The following is a 9,107-nucleotide window of genomic DNA, read 5'->3' as shown; positions in this document are numbered from 1 at the left end:
GGAAAAAAGAGGATGGTGTCTCAGGGTCTGGTGCCACATTTTTAAGAAACATGCATTTGTGTGATGAGCAGCACAGCTGAGTATGTGGGAAGCACCCAAGCAAAATCTGCCAAAATTCTGCTGTTGGTATTCACTCTTGTTTTGAGTTGTTTGGTGGATTGGATGATTGAACTCTCGATGAGTAACAAGGAACAAACAAGACATATTGGCAATTTTACATTTTATTCATGTATTACACCATTTTGTCGAGAATGGAATGGCCGTCATGAGTCCAGACCTCAACCCAATTGAACACTTGTGGGATCAGCTTGGTCGTAATGTACGTATTGGTGACCAGCATAAGGAGGAGCTGCCAGGCTGTTGTGGCTGCGTATCGATGTTCCACCCATATGTCTTGTTTGTTCCTTGTTACTGATCGAGAGTTCAATCATCCAATCCACCAAACAACTCAAAACAAGAGTTAATACCAACATGAGAATAAATTGTTAAGCATTGGCAGGGAATTTTGGCAAATTTTACTTAGGCGCTACCCACATAAACAGCTGTGCTGCTCATCCCACGAAAGCATGGACATGTCTGTTACCCCATTAACAGACGTGTTGACAGAAGCAGGGGAAGAACTCGAATAACAAGTAAGAGGAAGTACATTCAGAAGCACCAAGCAACACTGGGAGGGCAGATGAGTGTGCAAATACTGTGTGCACTAACATTTGTGCAAAACTCTTTCTCTCTCTGCATAATCACTCCTTCTCTCTCTCACACACACACACAAACACATATTTGTAAAAAGGTAAAAATTTACAATATACTGTAATGGATGACGGCTCACTTTGGATCAGACTGTGGTGGTCCATTGCTAAAATTGAGAGGGTCTGCCATGGATTGGTCATCAGAGACGCACAGATGGGAACTGGAGACACTGGTCTGTGTGTCAACAAATAAATAAGTGAATTAATGAACCAAGATATACAGACAGAGAGACAGACAGATACATATGGAGAGAGAAAGAAAGACAGACATAAAGCAGTGTGATTGGTCGGCTCTCTGCTTACTTCTAGCAGCCGTGTTGACCATTCAGATCTGTGGGTTGACTTCCATTACCCCATTAACAGACATGTTGACAGAAGCAGGGGAAAAACTGGAATAACAAGTAAGAGGAAGTTGAATGAAAATCAAGATTAAAATTAACACCTTAATGATATCCTTCCCTTAATAAAACTTACATGAAAATGTATGGGTTAAATGTTATGGTATAAGTTGCCATGACAAAAGATCAGTGACCATTACTGTTAAATCAAATTTACCAGTAAGACACATTGGTGTCTTACTGGTAAAAATGGTGCTACATAGGCATGTGACTAATTATTTAATTAAATTATGTCATGGTTCAGGTAAAAACACTTATACTGCTACCCCCATCACTGCTTAAATCAACTTAAATCAATAAACAAAACCTACTGCACAGTTTCTTTTGAAGTTTTCTATTACTAGCCCCTGTCGCCATTGTGCTATATGTAGAGGGGTTCAGGCCCTGCCTGAAAAGCTCCTAGGTACAATTTGATAATTTTGCCTCAATGTAAATACAAATTAATTTAATTATTATTTAGCGCAAACTCAGCAACAATCATCTGAGTACAGCAAGAATGTCATTATTATCATTTCTGTTTCAAACACAGCTTTCCAAAAACCTATTCTGAGAGGTGCTGACATAAAGTAAAAAAAAAGAAAAGACATTTGAACTCTGGACATTGTAGACACAAGTGTTAACTACATAGAGATATTTAAAGCATTTCATGTAGTCTGGTTACTAAACTTCTACAAGTTTGGAGTTCTTTTGAAGGTCAGTGGCCTATATCAAGCACATGGACGAGATTTGGATGTGTAGGTTTAAAGGCACCCAGTGCAACTTTCGAGGCTTAAAAATAACCATTCAATTTCTAACTTACTGTTACTTAAAGGCACCCAGTGCAACTTTATATAAACATTCAATGAAAAATAAACATTCAATTTCTAGTCTTTTTTACACGTAGTAAGTTTCAATAACTCCATACCATTACATATCGACATTCAAGGAGCAAAGATGAGACGTCTTTGTGTGGTGAGAACCGATAGAAAATCGATAACAACAACAATCGCCACCATTTTCTTTATTTTTTTTTACCTACAATAAATAAGGCAGGATTCCAGTCAATAGAAAAATGGCCTCTCCCCACCAGCGATTGTTGTTGTTTACGATTTTCTATCAATTATCACCACACAACGACGTCTCATCTTTGCTCCTTGAATGTCGATATGTAATGGTATGGAGTTATTGAAACTTACTATGTGTAAAAAAGACTAGAAATTGAATGTTTATTTTTCATTGAATGTTTATATAAAGTTGCACTGGGTGCCTTTAAGTAACAGTAAGTTGCACCAACAGCCTAAAACAATCTGAGTGTTTTTATAGCCATACAAGGGAATATATTGTATTGACAATTAAGAGGGCGCCACAAACGCTAAAGAAATGAGTTCCTGTGCTCAGTATTGGCTGCAATATGACATGCTACTGACAGTTTTTTTTTTTTTCTAAATCAACAGAGAACATAGGCTAGCATAGTTGACAAAGTTGCAAGTTACTCTGAAAAGCATTTGATGTTGGGGTCAACAGAATTCTTTTAAAGGGGGGGGTGCATATTCTGTCAGGTGGAAAACATAGCCTGTCGTGATATGCATCTCCCCCTCTGTTGACCCCAACATCAAATGCTTTTCAGGGTACAGCCAAGGGACTAGTGTGAGTAAGCAGAGTGAGTTTCATGCATGTGCCACCTTCCTAGTAGAATTGAACAGGGGGTGCTTATTCTGACTGGTATGAAATTGGCCTGTCCTGATATGCACCACCCCTCTTTTAATCCGATCATCAAATGCTTTTCAGAGTACAGACATGGGACTAGTATGAGTAAGCAGAGTACTGTATCATACTGTATCTTATTATATACTATCTCATTATGTATATACCACTGCCATTCATATGCACATATTCTGCACTTTCTGCTTATTTGCACTTCCTGTTAGATACTTAACTGCATTTTGTTATTTAGTCTTGTGAAACGCCGTGTCAAATACATTCAACTTGCTCATTCAAAATTACGTTAATTAATTTTGTAGTCATGGCTGGGGTAGGCTATATATTTCCACAGAACAAAAAGGTGTTCTTTTGCGTTCGCTATTATCCGAGGTTTTTGGAAGAAAAACATCGGTTGTTTGTACTCTTTAGAACAGTTCTAAAGACTGTAATCACTTGTGTTCTTCTCTTCCATCTCTTTCACAAATAATGAAATCGTAGTATAGTATTTTTCCCTGCGTTTGTTTAGGCGAACTGCTTTCCTTTCCGATCAAGCGAGTGGTGCGTCAAGGGGGTGCATCTTCTGACGGGGGTGCTGAATCGGGTACAACACCGGACTGTTCATGTTTATTTATTGCAAACTGATGATCCATGCGGACTCTATGGATTTGGATAAGAGACTATATTTATACTACATTTATTTGACTTCAGTCAAGGCAAATTAAAGTGAAGGTCTGAAAAGGTGGTATAAAAAAGTAGGCCCATCAAGTCCGTGAAAACTTTTTGCTCGTGCCATCTTCTACCCTTTAGCATGGTGTAGTCCAGGGTATACGCAGGTATACGGAGTATACCCACTTATTTTTCAGCCAGCATTGAGTATACACACTTCTCAAAACAGGGCGTTGATCATGTGCTGTATGGGTGGCTTAAAAATAAAATAAAAGTATACCCACTTCTCCAAGGACCACTACACCACTGCCCTTTAGGTTAATCTTCCATATTCAGTCCACGAAAACGAGAACACCAGCTCTAGTTTCAATTGCAACAGTAACTTTGACTTATTATGGTGACCCTTTAGGTTAATCTTCCATATAGTCCACGAAAACGAGAACACCAGCTCTAGTTTCAATTACAACAGTAACTTTGACTTATTATGCTTACTCACCCTCATAGAAAAACGATGGACGTCGTCCTTTGTCAAAACCTTCCTTGCAAACCTCAAATTTACTTTCGTTTTTGTGTGTTCTGCGTTGATCATGAGCAAGTGTAGACGTACGCCCCTAGTGGTGGCGTTCATATGGGAGAGCAGTTCACGTAATAGACTAGATTTTCAAGATAGTCTCTTATCTCTTATCCAAATCCATATCTCTTATCCAAATCCATAGAATCTGCATGGATCATCAAAACAAGAACTTCTATCGAGCCATATCAGTGAAGTCATCGATAGAAATAATTCAGTGCTTGCACGGTAATAGTCATCCTAATTATGAAAATCTGAAGCAAAATTGTGTTTCAAAATGTTGCTATTGCTCCTTGTGGCGGTGCCAGTGCAAAACTCATAGGACTTGTTGAACACAAATACACGCAAACGGACTACTTGTACACATGCAAACATGCACAGACCTGATTGAAATAACTTCAAGAAGGCTAGGACACTTTAAATACGCTTTCAAACATTTATTTTATTGAACGGAGTTCACAAACTCGTCCTGTTGGCGAGTCCTCGTCTGGCTTGTCAGTTCGACGGCAAAGAAACACCGCTGGCAACAGGGGAAACATTTATTTGGCTCATAGAGAGAATTAGACAGCAATGGCCAAACCACTTCAATGTGGATTCTTTTTGCATGCCTGGGTGTGTGATTAGTAGGCCTATATAGTTGATTTTTTTATTTTTATTTCCCACACAGAGGAACATTGTATTTGTTTGGCAGGGTCAATCCTTTTGTTGTAAATGGTGCTGGCACCTTTCTATGTGTTCACCTGATCTGTCTAGTGAGGTTAGTTCTTTGTCAGCTGTGTGGATGTGGATTCTGTGTGGATATTGTGTTCTGACCCTGAGGCATTGTTATTGTTTTTTATATAAATAAATGGAATTTAATTGACTCATGTCCTCTTCTTGAATATAGGCTTTTTTTTGAAGGTTTTTTGAAGATATTGGGTTTGCTTGATCTAGCCATTTATCTTAGATTTAGACATATTTTTATAATTTTTATTTGGGGTTACCTTATCTGCATTTTGTGTCGGACTCATGGTTTGCGTGATCTTTATCAAGCAACACTATGTAAGAATTGTATCTTATAATAACAGCTTGAAAAAAATTGTGGCGCTACAATTATTTTGGCCTCTCCGCCATTGCCATCGGGGGTATGTAGGGAAAATACTGTGGTCTGGAAGATTTCTGGAGCTGCACGGTCCTTTTGTCTGCGTAGGAGCGATTCAGAGCTAGCCATCTTTCTGCTGGATTAGTAAGTAGTTTATTTGCTGTCCTGCTTTGTCTTGTCTAGCACTCGCTTGATGTTTGACTGTGGTAGCAAAGTTATTGACTCGCTAGTTTGTCATAAACGAGGAAAGCTCATTTCAGCAGGTTTCGCAGGGAGCTCCAAGCCAAAAAGACAAAGTGCTGCTTTAAGACATAAGAGTATAAAATGTTTTACAAAATTAAAACTTCTACAATACAAGTTCAAAACAAAACAAGTTCTTGTTACTCACAGCTATGTTTGCCTGAAGTCAATACCTCGCCATCCAACTACCACAGCAGTAGAGGCCCAATACAAATCTAATGATTGGAGCCAGCTGAACAGTTGTTAGTCCCCACACACACACACACAGACACACACACACAGACACACACACACACACACACACACACACACACACACACACACACACACACACACACACACACACACACACACACACACACACATATAAATGCCAGGCAAATAAATATGAAGTAAGAGAAATCTGTTATTTATTCACCATGTCACCAAAGGGAGATGTCTTGAGTTCATGCGTATTTACAGCAAAATGTCACAGCAAAAAACTGAAGCTGAATAAAATGTCCTCTAATCTTATTTTATGGTGTGCATGTGTGAATCTGTGTGTGGACGTATGTGTTTGTGATTGATTCCGAGTTCTCATGTTGATGCATGTTGAGCATTTGTGTGTGTGTGTGAGTGTGTGTGTGTGTGTGTGTGTTTATATATTTGAGTGTGTGTGTGTGTGTGTGTGCGTGCGTGCATGTGTGTGTGTGTGCGTGTTGAGATGGGGGTGCGTGTTATTCCTCTGCACTCCTCTGCTTCAGCTGCATCTGGTTCTTCACTGAGCTCTTCATCGCCCTCTGCAGGAGCCAGGTGGCACCGTGGATGCCGAAGAAGGCGCCTCCTGCCACCCAAAGCCAGTTCCTTCTCATCCAGCTTGGGTTCTTCATCGCCAGCAGAGCACCCGGGACAACTCTTTTACAAGGATTTCAGTGCCACAGCAAAGTCAATTGAAAGGCAGGACTACAGCGGAAGAGAGAAGGGGGGAGATTTATTAATAGTTTCTTACTGTGTGTTGAATGTTTTGGCTAAACACCTCCTCATGCCTCTCTGTCCAGAGAGACCTGTTCCTGAACTTAGACACCCCATATTCCAGTACACACTGAAGCTATATGCATTATGTACAGCTTAGTTAACTCAAAGTTACCTATGACCTCTAACCTGTGACCTTAGCTGTGCTAGCACCCTTTTAACACCTACACTTACGTCAGACCAAATAACTGATCAAGAGACACGCTAAGTTTTTAGAGGCCTTTCCATTGGGCCTCGTTACAATTTCAGTTCCCATCCTCACACTTCCACCTTCGCACATATTTAAAATCATGTTCTTACTCTGTTGTCTTACTCAGATCAAAGGGCCAAGGGTGTCTAAGCAGTGTCGGTGAACAACACATCACACGCACCGTGGTCTTAAAGCAATTGTGTATGCTGCCTATAAGATGGGTTGGCACTGATTTAGAAGTGTGTTCAACATAGCCAGTACAAGAGCATTCAGGGCTAGTGCAACAGGACAGCAGAAGCTTGCCTACACAACACAGCTGAATCCGCTGGAACCTTGGAAATACTCAAACAACAGGCACCGGCAACTTAACAAGGCTGAAGTTAGCGCCTTCTTCGCAGACCCTTGTTCAAGTATTCCGTTCCATGTTCAATGCAGCGCAGCTGACTGCAGGGGGATTTTTAAAAGCTATGTATGTGCTTTGCTGACTGGTTCAGAACTTTGGTTTTCAATTTGCAGTTACTTTTAAAGAGGCTTTGTCTTTTCTTTGTTTCCACTTTGAGGGTAGCACATCAATTTCAGAAATAATATCTATGCCATTTTTAAGAAATGCGGACAAACAAAAAACCTTTCTTTAAATTTGATGAGAATAAGTATATCCCCTTCAGAAGCCTATGGGGTTAAACGCTTCGGCCCACTCTTAAAAGGTAGAAAAACTTTGGGTCAGCCTGATTACAAGTGATATAAATCTCCGATATCATAGTCTGTCATACTTACGTGAGTTTTAATCTGCTCAAAGCTTAACCATTTGGGCTACAGACAGACGTCAACCAATATAAATTACCTATGCCCCATGGTAGTTTTAACGGTGGTCGTGGTAACAAAAAAAACAGTAAACCCAAGGTACGATATCCACTGTACAGTACAGTTCAATTCGTTACATTACTGCAAATCGAATCAAAGTACACGATGAGAAGACGAGCCTCGGTAAAAGCAGTCGGTCATGCATTCGGCTGCGCTGCATTACAGTTGGCACAGATGGTGCGAATAAGGAGCTGCGAATAAGGTGCTTACTTCATTCTCATGAAAAACTTACCTGTACAGTGCAATTCATCTATTTTCCCTTGGCTGCTTCTGCTGGCGGAAGGGCTGGCGAGGGCGCAACGTAGGCCACTATACCTGGTTCAGGAATATAGTTCTCCCTGTCCTTACGTAGCAAAGGATGTGTTTTAACTGTGTACCAACCCCAGTGAATAAGTCCAAGACTCGTGCCCATAACAATTAAAACTTTGTAGTTTTTCCAAAAAGCCTTCAATCCCGCCATGGCCGCAGGCACTGATCAAATATGGGGAAACAGGTTAGAAAACACACAAAATTAGCAATGGTTCTGTACAGAACACTCAGATACTGGTCACTCGTTACCGGGTAACAATGGGAAAATGTTCCCGTTATGTACCCATCAATAGAAATGTACACTTGCTCTACACTGATGAGTTACCCAAGTGATTTAAGGTTGTGTAATGTGCACTTGATAGCATTCGGCTAACTTGCTAACTTGGCTGAAGAGTGACATAACTTTCACCCGTGCCACTGGATGTTACAAGAAGGTGTACTCAGTAGTGTCCGCAGGGGGAATGCAATACCTGGTCGTTCTGACATTTAAGATAAAAGAGAACGTCTAAGTTAATTTAAACACAACTCTCACCTTCACTGTGCTGCTGTGTCTTGTGAATCTACCATGTCGGACCCATTCCATCCCTCAAACACAAAGCAAGCCAAATATTGCCTCTATTGCAAAACGAACGAATATCCTGTCTATAATTGTACATTGAGAGGAAATAGTCGTTTGTAATAATTTTCAAACATAAAATGTATACAGTTATCTTTATGAATCCTCTGATATGAATTCATTTTAAGAACGCTTATTTTTCAAAGCAGGCACAAACTAGGGCACCTATTTAGGGCACCAGCATGAAATGCTGCCATACCATTAGCTCTATCAAAAACTAGAATCACAATCTCCCTAATTGGAGTCCCTTCAGCAATTTATTCGTTGCCTTGCTAAGAAGTTTAACCTCTTTATAGTCAAAATCAAATATAGACTTAAGAAATTATAGACCTACTTAGGAAACAATTCAGATGAGAGATTTTTTGGTCTCATCCACATGATGTGAGGACAGTTACTGCCAGCAGGTGGCGCAATTTGACCATATTTCATCTCTGGAAGGTTACTAGAGGCCTAAGGTCTATGGCTTGCTTGTTTGGGCAAAGTTTTTTTTTTTTTTTACTTGTACATTTTGATCATCTCCAAACAGGCCATATAACTATTTGAATCTTAATTTGCTAAATACCACTAATCATACATAAGCTGGGTAAAAAAGAGAGTGATAGACTTCAAATTCAAAGTAGTTAACTAAACAGCTCTGAGGTCTGTGATACTGTAAAAACATCAACAGCCTCAGGTTAGGCTATACTGTTGAAATTTCTTTTAAAGACTGTTCTGTTCAGGAAGTTATATTTGTGT

At 39.9% G+C, this 9,107-nt stretch overlaps 1 long non-coding RNA gene across 1 annotated transcript; it reads right to left on the bottom strand.

Annotated features, from left to right (window-relative positions):
* Positions 1 to 5,778: 5,778 nt before the first annotated feature.
* Positions 5,779 to 8,341, bottom strand: LOC308362945. Its single transcript, XR_013968591.1, has 3 exons — positions 8,289 to 8,341; positions 7,680 to 7,918; positions 5,779 to 6,327 (listed from the first exon to the last, which is right to left on the bottom strand). It is a non-coding gene; the product is annotated as an uncharacterized lncRNA (long non-coding RNA).
* Between the last annotated feature and the right edge of the window lie 766 nt (positions 8,342 to 9,107).

Source organism: Sprattus sprattus (assembly GCF_963457725.1).
Source record: "Sprattus sprattus genome assembly, chromosome: 1".
In the NCBI taxonomy this organism is placed as follows: Eukaryota; Metazoa; Chordata; class Actinopteri; order Clupeiformes; family Clupeidae; genus Sprattus; species Sprattus sprattus.
The sequence above is the reverse complement of the archived record's forward strand: the minus strand, read 5'-3'. Positions and strand labels throughout refer to the sequence as shown.